This window comes from Canis lupus, chromosome 18, assembly GCF_011100685.1.
Source record: "Canis lupus familiaris isolate Mischka breed German Shepherd chromosome 18, alternate assembly UU_Cfam_GSD_1.0, whole genome shotgun sequence".
In the NCBI taxonomy this organism is placed as follows: domain Eukaryota; kingdom Metazoa; phylum Chordata; class Mammalia; order Carnivora; family Canidae; genus Canis; species Canis lupus.
The window spans coordinates 43,300,875-43,313,394 of record NC_049239.1 but is presented as its reverse complement, the minus strand read 5'-3'; the positions used below and the strand labels follow the sequence as shown (position 1 = coordinate 43,313,394).

Below are 12,520 nucleotides of genomic sequence, written 5' to 3'. Positions count from 1 at the left end.
CTCCGTCTTTGCGACTTTCTTTCCTTCTGAGACACTTGGAAAAATTGGTGAGAAAGATTTACATGGAAAGGAAATCAACTTTTATGGGAATAAAGAGGAAAGAGATGAAACAGGGCGTCCACGCTGTAGCGAAAGTGCGGATGAGGTTTGGCAGCTGTATTTCCTCCTAGCCATCTTCCTACCCCCCCCCCCCCCCCCCCCCCCGCCTTCATCCGAGCGGATGAAAACAAACACTAACGATGGCGGTGCCGGGAGGCCACCGGCTGCTGGGCTTAAGGCAGGAGTGATCGCTTGAGCTGTGAGGGCACTCTTGAAGAGCGCCGGTCAATGTGAGTGCGACAACTCGCGCAGTCCTAGGAGTGAAACACCCGGGCCCACGAGCCACGAGCCTCCTGAAGCGTGAGGTATCTATCTGCGACCCCTGCTGTCACTGCAGCTCCGGAGCGCAGAGCCCTCAGCCAGGAGGCGCAGCTGGCCGGCCCCAGGCCTCGGCCTCCGTAATGAGAGCCCCGAGCCACTCTCTATGTCGCAGCTTCGCAGGTACTAACTTTAGTGGGGATACCCCCAGGTCACTCAGCGCCCCCGGGTGGGAGGCTATGGATCTGCGGCCTATCGGGTACCTCCTTGTGAGAACGAAGCTGAATAGCTGCAGTACAGTCCCCAGAGCTTTGGGAAGTCGGGCTGGTGTAGGCCCCATTGGCTCTCTGGCTCCTAGTGTTTACAGAAATCCCCAAAGCTTTCACCTACTTTCTCAGTTTTTTGGGTTATCATGTAAGTCTTTTTGGAGGTAATTTGTGAGACCGTAAGTCCGGTGTTGGTATCAATATGAGTGAAGTAGGTTTTCATTCAGTCAAGATTTGTTGGCGGGGGAGGGGAGCTTGCTGACTGCGAAATATGCACTCCGCGTGTAGGTGAGGGTAGCTGTTGACTAGTGAAAAAAAGGGACCCAAAGTTCACCACTATCTTCTTACCGGCAGTGGAACGACCTGTGGAAAGCTGCGATCCATTCTCATTTAATAAATCTCTGGGTAAGTGGCTAAGCACCATTTTGGGTTCATTATTAACTCACCTCCGTTTTCACTTTCCAAGTCAGTTCTCAGTTTGCCTTGTCAATCGATCGAAGCATTTCGCTTTCAGTATTTTCTCTTAGAGAGCTGGATCATTATACTTAATTTAAAACTCGTCTTCTAAGATGGTAGAATTTATTACACACTTAGAGTGAGACGTATCCAATAATAAGAAACAACAGACCTTTCCTTTACACTAATTTCTAGGTTTTCATGTGTTAGTCCTTTTCTGTGCTGCTGTGGTGGCTCCAACTAAATTACACTTTTTTGTTTTGTTTTCAACTCCATTTTTCAGCTAAGCAGACGTAAATGCTTGTGAAATGGAATCCTGAGTTAATATTTTTAATGCACAGTGGATGATCAATAAGTGCTGAAGCAAGTGTCAAATATACTGATCTGTATAATAAGATAAGTGTACTTAATTTATGCACTTTTCAAATTGTACCCCTTTGGGTATAAAGTTAAGAATATGGCAACTTTTGAGATTCACATTTCATAAAAATTGCAAACCATTGGGCTTTCCATTACTGTACTTAAACTTAACAGTTCTTATTGTGTATTTGTATTTTAGGAGTGGTTATTAAAATTGAGTTTAAAAAGTTGAATCTAGGGATCCCTGGATGGCTCAGCAGTTTAGCACCTCCCTTCGACCCAGGGCGTGATCCTGGAGACCCAGGATCAGGTCCCGCATCAGGCTCCCTGCATGGAGCCTGCTTCTCCCTCTGCCTGTGTCTCTGCCTCTCTCTCTGTGCCTCTCATGAATAAATAAATATTTTTAAGAAGATAAAAATAAAAAGTTGAATCTGGGGCAACTGGATGGCTCAATCAATTAAGCATCTACCTGTGGCTCAGGTCATGATCCTGCGGTTCTGGGATGGAACCTCGAGTCAGGCTCCGTGGTCAGTGGGAAGTCTGCTTCTCTCTCTCCCTCTTCCCTTTGTGCTCTCTCTCTCTCAAATAAATAAATAAAATCTTGAATAAAATAATTGGAAAAACTGCAGATCTTGAGCTACTAAACACTCCTTATATTATTTTATTTAAGGATTAAGAATCAGCTGGACACAGTGAAGTCCTACCATATATGCACAATGGAATTATACTGTATGAATGTGGAGGCAAGAGATTTTTATTATCCTGCCCCCATCCACCCTGAATTAGCTGTATTAGCTTATGCTCAGAGCAGGGTGCCCATAGCCTAAATGCAAAAAGAAGACATTAACCTTTGAATTTTCAGACACCCAAGTCCTACCCAAAAATATCCAAAGATAATTTTGCCTACTGAGAAAAAGTACCCACTGTAGAAATTATTGTACCCACTTGATAAGGTGCATTCCCATACTCTGCATTATATTTTGCTTAAATGGGAGTGGAAAGTGTTTTGGAATCTTTATCTGTAGAGAAGTTATTAACCTTAGTAATACCTGAAAACCGCTGAAACTTCATTTTTAAAGATTTGTTTATTTATTTTAGAGAGAGAGTGCTGAGCATGGGTTGATTGGGGGCTTGATCTCATGAACCTGAGACCAGACCTGAGCCAAAACCAAGAGCTGGGCGCTTAACCGACTGCACTACCCAGGTGCCCCTGAAACTTCATTTAAAATTCTTTTTTCCTTTTTTTTTAATCTTTTTTATTTTTTTTTAAAGATTTATTTATTTATTTATTTATGATAGAGAGAGAGAGAGAGAGAGGCAGAGACACAGGAGGAGGGAGAAGCAGGCTCCATTCAGGGAGCCTGACGTGGGACTCAATCCCGGGACTCCAGGATCGCGCCCTGGGCCAAGGGCAGGCGCCAAACCGCTGAGCCACCCAGGGATCCCCTCCTTTTTTTTTTCTTTTTTTTTTTTTTAAAGATTTTATTTATTTACTTATGAGAGACACAGAGGCAGAGACACAGAGGGAGAAGCAAGCTTCCATACAGGGAGCCCGACGTGGGACTCAATCCTGGGTCTCCAGGATCACACCCTAGGCTGAAGGCAGCGCTAAGCCTCTGAGCCACCTGGACTGCCTGAATAATTCCATTCTTAACACTGGGTTAGAGTGCTGTTTAGATTAGAGGATGAGCACACCTAAATTCCTCATTATGACTCTATTATTCAACTTTGTTTTCATTTTTATTTTTTAATGCAAAAAAGGCATAGAGGCTCATTAAGAAATGCAGGCTATTTACCTCATACTGCCTAAGACTTTTGGCGTGTTATGTTCACTTGAGAGTCTTCAAATACTATAGTTAATTTTTTTTCACTAAAAGTTAACTATTGAACAAAGGTTACCTAGATTTTGTGTGCGGATAATTTAGAAGTAATTTCCAGTTTGGGATGTTCAGCTGAGTAAGGCACCATTTTTTCATTAATGGGTTTAATATAGGAGAGGGCTCATGGGCTGCTGGTCCTTACTTCCTCTCAGTCAAATTGTGGAAACCAATAAAAACTGTAAGTAGTCCCTGATAGGATAAGGGCAGTACAGCCAGGAAGAATGCAAAGGAGGCTATCTAGGCCTCTCTGCCCAAGGACTGTCAACAAACTTTTCTTATAGTTTGGTTTTAAATCTTAAAAGGATTTAAAATCCTTACAGGAATGTAAAATTAGTTTTAGGGGCACCTGAGTGGCTTAGTGGTTGAGCACTGGCCTTTGGCTCAGGTCGTGATCTCGGATTCCTGGGATTGAGTCCCATGTCAGGCTCCCTGCAGGGAGCCTGCTTCTTCCTCTGCCTATGTCTCTGCCTCTCTATGTATCTCTCATGAATAAATAAAATCTTCAAAAAAAATTAGTTTTCGATGTTTTAAGTAGGTTTCTTAAAGGGATTTACAGTTAATTTAAAATAGTTGTTTAAAAAAAAAGTTTTTAACTATAAACGGTGGGTCAGTTTATTAGAGAAATCCTCTCAGTGCCAGTGTAGGTGGCACAGGAAATTTGTTTTGTCCTCGTGGTTTCCCCCATATGTCCTTGGTTACAAGAGAAGGGCACACCACTACTTAGGAAAACAACTCCATTAACATGCAGAGTTGACTGCCAGCCAGTACAGTAGTATCTTCTTAGTAAAATAAAGGTAACTAAAGAATTTATAGCAGTGCTAACTGAATAGTGTTATTTTGGAAAATGCTGCTTTCACTTTTGACTTTTGATTCATACAAATGTGAAAGAGACGCAGTTAAAAATCCTCTCATATTCTCTCCAGTCGTAAGGCTTGTTTGTTCCCCACCCTCTCCAATTCTTTCTATATTGCCCACAACTATTAGGTCATTAGGAGAGATTATACTGCGAAATACTGAGATTGGGATGTCCTGCTTTAAATATAAGTTTAAGGATGTTTTTACCCCAAATCTATTTCAGTTGGAATTTTCAAGAAACCAGATATTTGGCCTTATTTATTCTTTGAAATAAGTAGTTAATAAGAATGGCTTTATCTTTATTCCCACCTGCCATTTTTTTTTCGGTTTATTTGATTTCTGGTTTCTTAAATTGAATACTTATTTAAGTCTTTTAAAGTAATTTAAGGCTATACATTTTCTTCTGAATTCTTTTACTGTATCTCTTTTTTATTGTCAGATAGTCTCCATTTTGTTAATTTCTAGATAATTGTAACTTTGGTTTTTATTTCAGTGTTTATTATAAGAAGCTTCTTAATTTATACATGGTTAACTTTTTGTTGTATATTTCTAGTTTATTGGATTATGGGCAAAGGCATCTTGGAAAAAATTTTTTTAATTTTAATTTTAATTTTTTTTAAAGATTTTATTTATTTATTCATGAGACACACACAGAGAGAGAAGCAGAGACACAGGTAGAGGGAGAAGCAGGCTCCACGCAAGGAGCCCGACATGGAACTCGATCTCGGGACCCCAGGATCACGCCCTGGGCTGAAGGCAGGCACAAACTGCTGAGCCACCCAGGAATCCCCGGAAAATTTTTTTTAACGGTCAAGAGCATGATTAATTAATTACATTTCCTGAACCTGAGAGAAGAATATGAAAGGTCAAGTTAGATAACAAGATAATTATTGAGGGTCTCATGTAGCAAGTACTCATTATCTCATTCAATTCTCACCACAACCCAATGAGCTAGGTATTTATTTATTTATTTATTTTTATTTATTTTTTAAGATTTTATTTATTTATTCAGAGAGAGAGAGAGGCAGAGACACAGGCAGAGGGAGAAGCAGGCTCCATGCAGGGAGCCCGACGTGGGACTCGATCCCGGGTCTCCAGGATCACACCCCGGGCTGCAGGCGGCGCTAAACCGCTGCGCCACCGGGGCTGCCCTAGGTATTTATTTACCAACATTTTGTAAGAAAGGAATCTGAGGGGCAGCCCAGGTGGCTCAGTGGTTTAGTGCTGCTTTCAGCCCGGGGTGTGATCCTGGAGACCTGGGATCGAGTCCCACGTCGGGCTCCCTGCATGGAGCCTGCTTCTCCCTTTTCCTGTGTCTGTGCTTCTCTCTCTGTGTGTGTCTCTCATGAATAAATAAATAAAATCTTAAAAAAAAAAAGGAATCTGAGGTACAGAAAGATTGAGTGACAGGGCACCTGGGTGGTTCAGTGTTTGAGTGTCTGCCTTTGGTTGTGATCTCGGGATCCATACAGGGAGCCTGCCTCTCCCTCTGCCTAGGTCTCTGCCTCTGTCTCTGTCTCTCATGAATAAATAAATAGAATCTTAAAAAAAAAAAAAAGAGAGATTGAGTGACTTGCCCTGTCAGTACTATTACATAGAGACTTGGTATTATTATTCAAGTCCTCTGTATTTTTGTTTGTACTGTCAGAGAAGTATATTGAATCTTCAGGTATAGTTTTGGTTTGATCAAGCTCTCCTAGTATCTCTAGGAATTTTTGCTTTATGTATTTTATTGCTGTATTGCTTATGTATAAAGGTTTACAGTAATTATATTTTCTGAGAGTATTTTGTCATTACTCAGTATCCCTTTTAATCTCATTTTTGTCACTTTCGGCCTAGAATTTTGTAAATATTGCTACTTCTGCTTTCTTTTCTTTCTTTCCTCATTCTCTCTCTCTTTTTTTAAAGCTGAGTATATCTGCTTATTTCTTTATTTTCAAACTTCCTTTGTAACTCTTTAGGTAGGAAGCCTGTTTCAGTTGTTTAAACCTTTCTGTTCTATTCCTCAGTTGTCTACAAAGAACTTTCTAAATGGAAAAGAAGATCTCTACAGTTTAATAATAATTCTAATACTTAGAAAGTGGGGAAATTACTGTTTTGTTCTGTTTGTACTTGAACTTTTTTTCTTAGTTATTCCTGATTTGCCATACTGAGCTTTTCAGTCTGAATCTAAAACATTAAAAAATTCTATGTTAAAAACCAGAGGGGTGCCTGGTAGAGCAGTCAGTTAAGCTTCCGACTCTTGGTTTTGGGTCAGGTCATGATCTCAGGAACCTGGGATCGAGCCCTGTGTCAGGCTCTGCTCTGGGCATAGAGTCTACCTGAGGATTCTCTCTCTCCCTCTCCTTCTACCCCTCCCCATTCACATGCTCTCTCTCTCTCTCTCTCTCAAACAACAAAACAAAACTGGAAAACAGACTTTTTTTAGTAAACTTTAGTTAACTTTTTTCAAGGTTTTTTTTTTTTTTTTTTTTTTTTAAAGTAAACTCCATGCCCAGCATGGAGCCCAATGAGTGGCTTGAACTCACAATCCTGAGATTAAGACCTGAGCTGAAATCAAGACTCACTTAACTAACTGAGCCACCCAGACACCCATAACTTTTCCCAGTTTGAAGGACTGGAAATACTATCTGGAGTCATTTTTATATAATCTCTTGCCAAATTATCCAGTTGTTTCATTGGAATTATTTGTCCTTTTCTTCTTTGTTGTTTGTGTCACCTTAAATCCAGTGTTATCACCAGCTCTTGTCTGGATTGCTGAAGAAACTTCTTAGCTGGTCTCTCTGCTTCTTGTCTCTTTTCTTTATCTTCCCCTCTGTATTCAGATTAATGTCCCTAAATCTTTATCCAAAGAAAAATCTACATTGACTCCCTACTTTTAGAGTCTCTTTTGCTCACTTTGATGACTCCTTAGTAATCTGGCCAGAACATAGTTACCCCCTTTATTTTTCTTTACCCCTTTACATGAAAATTCTCAGCTGAGTATTTCCTAATTTTGCTTCTCCCTTATTGTTTCTCCTCTTCCTTTGTGACTCCACTTACACATATGTTAGACCTATTCCTGTGTCCTTTGTGTCTCAGGTAACCACATGTCTCATTTTGTACCTGTTTTCATGGTATGATTAAATACCTTAAATCATGCCCTTTCACTCTCAAAAGTATCCTATAAGCATGTGGTCATTTTGTGTCTCTCATACACTTTTCTTTTTAAAGATTTTATTTATTTATTCATGAAAGACACAGAAAGAGAGAGAGAGTCAGAGACACAGAGCGAGAAACAGGCTCCCCACAAGGAGCCCGATGTGAGACTTGATCCTGGATCCTGGGATCACACCCTGAGCCAAAGGCAGGCGCTCAGCTGCTGAGCCACCCAGGGGTCCCTCTCATACGCTTTTCTTTATCTTCCATCCTTTTGCCCTTCTTTGCTTCATTCCTGATATTTTCTTTTGGCCTATATTCATGTTCACTCTAACTTCTGCTGGTCTAATCTGCTGTTAGACTCAACCATTGGGTTCTTAATTTAATGTTTTGTTTTTTAGTTCTATAATTTCTACTTGGTTCATTTTGCAGTGTTTAGTTCTCAGAATCCTCAATTTTGTGCTCTATTTAATTGAGCATATTAAGCATAGTAATTTTTAAGAATGTGTCTTATAATTATTTATTTCTAATGTCTATTGTAGCTATTAGATTTTGGTCATTTGGGTTTATCTCCATGAATGCTCAGTTTATTGTAATAGTGCAAAATATTATATATGAAAAATCATAATTTGCAGGCTAAGGTGACATTATTTTCTTCCAGAGAGAAATTACATGTGTTTTTGGCAAAGGCTAAGGATAGACCTTATCCCACATTGTTGAAGATGAGTGATGCTTAAAATTTTTCATAATAAAAACTTTTTAAAACGTTCTCTGGAAGTCATACAAAATATAACTACATTTAATTGCTTCCTAAGAGAAGAATATCCACTGTTTTGGTAAATTAAAAAAAAATAATAGTGTATTTGTCCTGGGTTGTGTATTACGGATAAAAACGGAAAGAGGAATAGAGATGGACTGTGAAGAACAAGGAAGTACTTGGAGAAAAAGGAAAAGAAGACCTATACGTAATATCTGTCATCTCTGTCCCTTTTGTCCTCATTTTGTGTGCTAATCTTAAAATTCAACCCATTACCTAATGTAAAATGGTATGGCTGCTTTGGAAAACAGTTTGGCAGTTTCTCAAAAAGTTAAATGTTGAATTACCATATGACCCAGTAATTCCCTTTGTAGGTGTATATAAAGAGTTGAGAACATATGTTAACACAAAAACTTGTACATGAATGTTCTTAGCAGTATTATTTATAATAGCCAAAAAAATGGAGACAGCTCAGATGTTCATCAGCTGATGAATTAGTAAACAGAATGTGGTGTAGCCATACAATGGAATATTATTTGGCCATAAAAAGGAATGAAGTACTGAGACCTTATATAATATAGATTGAACCTTGAAAACCTTTTGCTAAGTGAAAGAAACAAGTGACAAAGACCACATATTACATAACTTCCTTTATATGAAATGTCCAGGATAAGCAAGTCTGTAGCTACAAAGTGAATTAGTGGTAGCACTAGGTCCTAGAAGGAGAGAGAAATGAGTAGTGACTCATGACAGATGTGAGATTCCATTGGACTGTAGTGAAAATGTGGTGATTGTGCATCTTTGTGAATATATTAAAAAGCACCAATCTGTACACTTTAAAATGGCGAACTTTATGATACATGAATTATATCTCAGTTTTTAAGAAAAGCTATATAAAATGATTTAAAAAAAAAAAAAACCTCTTAGCTTTCTCAACATCCTGAGTCACCCTGCCTGCCCCATTCAAAAGCTCTAGATCTGTGTGCCCTTCCTTCCAGGCTACTCTTGTCTCTTAATATGGTACACTCTATAGTTTTCAAAACTACCTTTCCTTGTTACCTTATGCTCAGATCTTTACAACTATGATTCTGTCAAAAAAAAAAAAAAAAAAACACCAACTATGATTCTGTCTTGCCCAAACTGACTTCTGATGATTTGAGACTTAGCATTCTTTAGCTGCCATAAGCTTTTTCTTTTATATGTTTGCCATGTTTACAAATAAGCATGTTTTCTTTCAACTTGCCCACTCTTTTATCTCAGTTGTGTAGTCTCTCATATGTCATGTTCTTTTGCATTTTTGATGTTTTATTTCCATGTGTAGCCTGTTTTATTTTTTAAATTTTTTAAAGTTTAATTTTTTTTTTTTAGTAATCTCTACCCCCAACATAAAGTTTTATTTTTTAAATTTTTATTTATTTATGATAGTCACAGAGAGAGAGAGAGAGAGGCAGAGACACAGGCAGAGGGAGAAGCAGGCTCCATGCTCCGGGAGCCCGACGTGGGATTCGATCCCGGGTCTCCAGGATCGCGCCCTGGGCCAAAGGCAGGCGCCAAACCGCTGCGCCACCCAGGGATCCCCAACATAAAGTTTTAATTCATGACTCCAACATCAAGAGTTGCATGCTCTGCCAACCGAGCCACCCAGGTGCCCCCAATCTGTAAATTTTAAAATTATGAATTCATCTAGCTAAAAGTTGAGAGGAAGAGTTGTGAGTGTGGCCTGGCAGCAGGCTCTTGGTAATCCAGAGTTGTTGAAAGCTTCTCCCAGGGCTCTTTCAGGCTTGCTTCTGCCTGTTTCTAGGGGTTACAATAGTTCAGAGATGAGTTTTTAGATTAACTTCTTAGCTTTTTATTTCCTTACCATGCTTATAGGTAATGTAATTTTGGATCTTGACTAGGCACTTTACTGACTTATGCTTATGAAGTTTGAGAGTGATTTTCCCATCTCCAAACCTTGCCATTATAGGATGACAAACCTCTTTATTGCTTTTCTAGGATTCTTCTGGCCTCTGTGATCAAGCAGCACTTGGCTCTGCAGTTTTGAGCAGAGCACTGGGTTTCTACCAGCCTGTAAGAGTGAGGTACAACCTCCCCTTCTCCCGATGCTTGTGCTCATATATTTATTAGAAGAACCTGACTTTGGGGTGCCTGACCGGCTCAGTAAGTAGAGCGTGTGACTCTTGATCTCAGGGTTGTGAGTTCAAGCCCTACATTGGGTGTGGAGCCTATTTGGAAAGAAAAAAAAAAAAAAAAAAAAAGAACCTGACCTTGCTTCTCATAAGCCTCAGTTCCCTGGCATCAATTTTTCTTTACATCTATGGCATTGACTTACCTTTTCTGGAGCCTGGGATTTCTCAATTTTTCTTGTTCAGTTATATGTAAAAAACTTTAATTGCCATATGTTATCTGCATTTTTAAGTGCTTTAGCAGGGGGGAGGACTAACATCATTCAGTCCACCTTGTTGGGTATCCCCCTCAGAGATTTTAAACTCCTATGTATCATGACCCAGTGCATTAAACTCTTTGCCTACTTTATTCTAAGGCAAGGATTTTCTATGACAGAATTTGGAAGTACAGCCAGAGCAGCCATTCAGATGTTTGAAAAACTATTTGAAATGTGTCTAGGGACACCTGGGTGGCTCAGCGGTTGAGTGTCTGCCTTTGGCTCAGGGTGTGATCCCATGGTCCCGGGATCAAGTCTGCATTGGGCTCCCTGTATGGAACCTGCTTTTCCCTCTGCCTCTGAGAGTCTGCCCCTCTCTCTGTGTCTTTCATAAATAAATAAAATCTTTGAAAAAAAAATGAAATGAGTCTACAAGGAGATAGACCTAATTTTAGAAAGTTTTATACTGGGTAAAAGTTAGTTTTCTACCCGTTATAAGCCATTTGATGAGAATTTATTTTATTTGTTGTTCATTTAAAAAAATTTGAAATCCATCAGATCTACAGAGAAATTATAAGAATTTTACAGTGAACTCTCATATACTCTTCACCTAGATTCTTCGTTCATGATGAATCGTTGACATCTTCATCATTCATGCTTTGCCACATGCTCTACTTGTCAGAAAGCATATGTCTCTAGATGTCATAAGCTATATAATATAGGATTTCTCTCCCCCCCCCCCCTTCTTTTTTTTGGCTGGGCCCTTGAGAAAAGTTACTTGTATTTTTTCAGGAGGAGCATTGACCAAAGTGTAATTGTATCAAATTCAGGAAATTTAACTGTTACCTAGTATACAATCAGTACCAAATGTTACCAATTGTTTCAATACTGTTCTTTAAAGCAACTTTTTAAAAAAAATTTTATTTATTTATGATAGTCACACAGAGAGAGAGAGAGAGAGAGATAGGCAGAGACACAGGCAGAGAGAGAAGCAGGCTCCATGCTGGGAGCCTGATGTGGGACTCGATCCCGGGGCTCCAGGATCGCGCCCTGGGCCAAAGGCAGGCGCTAAACCACTGAGCTACCCAGGGATCCCCATAAAGCAACTTTTTAAAGATTTTCTTTCTTTCTTTTAGATTGTATTTTTAAGTAATCCCTACACCCGGTGTGGGGCTTGAACTTAAAACCCTAAGATCAAGCATCACATGCTCTACTGACAAAGCCGGGCAAGCTCTCCCTATAGAAACTTTTTTAGAAGTCCATGATTGGGGCACCTGGGTGGCTCAGTCAATTAAGCATCCCATTCTTGGCTTTGGTTCAGGTCATGATACTTGGGTCTTGGGATCAAGCCCTGATTCAGGCTTCATGCTCAGTGGGGGAGTCTGCTTGAGATTCTCTCCCTCCCTCCGCCCTTCTCCCTGCTCCTGCATGGTCACTTGCACACTCTCTCTCAAATAAATAAATAAGATCTTTAAAAGTCCATGATCAAGCATTGCACTTAGTTGTTTGTTTGTTTTTTTTTTAAAGATTTTATTTATTCATGAGAGACACGCAGAGGGAGGCAGAAACATAGGCAGAAGGAGAAGTAGACTCCATGCTGGGAGCTCCATGCGGGACTAGATCCCAGGATGAGCCAGAGGCAGACACTTAACTGCTGAGCCACCAGCATCCCGAGCATTTAGTTGTCATACCTCTTTAATTGCCTTTATTCTAATAGTTTTCAACCTTTTTTTTTTTTTTTTTTTTTTTTTTGGTCTTTCAAAAGATTGACATTTTTTAAGACTACAAGCCAATTCCTTTGTAAAATGCATTGTCTTTTTAAGTTCATCTGATTGCTTCTTCGTGGTTGGATTCGGGTTATACAATTTTGGCAGGAAAGCTATATAAGTGATATGTCCTTTTTACTATATCACATCAAGAGAAATGTAATGTCAGTTTTTCAATTGTTGGTATGTTTCTTTCATTACTTTAAGACTGTGTTTACTAGACTTCTCTGTAAGTAATAGGTAATCTGTGGGAAGATTGTGTAAATATCTCATTTGCCAACAAACTGTCACTTAGTGGTTTT

General features: G+C 39.5%; 1 protein-coding gene across 17 annotated transcripts in view; it reads left to right on the top strand.

Annotated features, from left to right (window-relative positions):
- The first annotated feature begins 207 nt into the window (after positions 1-207).
- ATG13 (autophagy related 13) overlaps positions 208-12,520 on the top strand; it is a 52,597-nt gene continuing 40,284 nt past the window's right edge. For 9 of the 17 annotated variants that reach the window (XM_038563427.1, XM_038563426.1, XM_038563424.1 and 6 more), the window contains exons 1-3: positions 208-540; positions 978-1,028; positions 10,065-10,229. The gene's annotated coding sequence lies outside the window, so the exon portion shown is untranslated. The remainder of the gene's footprint in view (positions 541-977; positions 1,029-10,064; positions 10,230-12,520) is intronic. The other 8 variants (XM_038563412.1, XM_038563417.1, XM_038563415.1 and 5 more) reach the window with 8 other exon arrangements.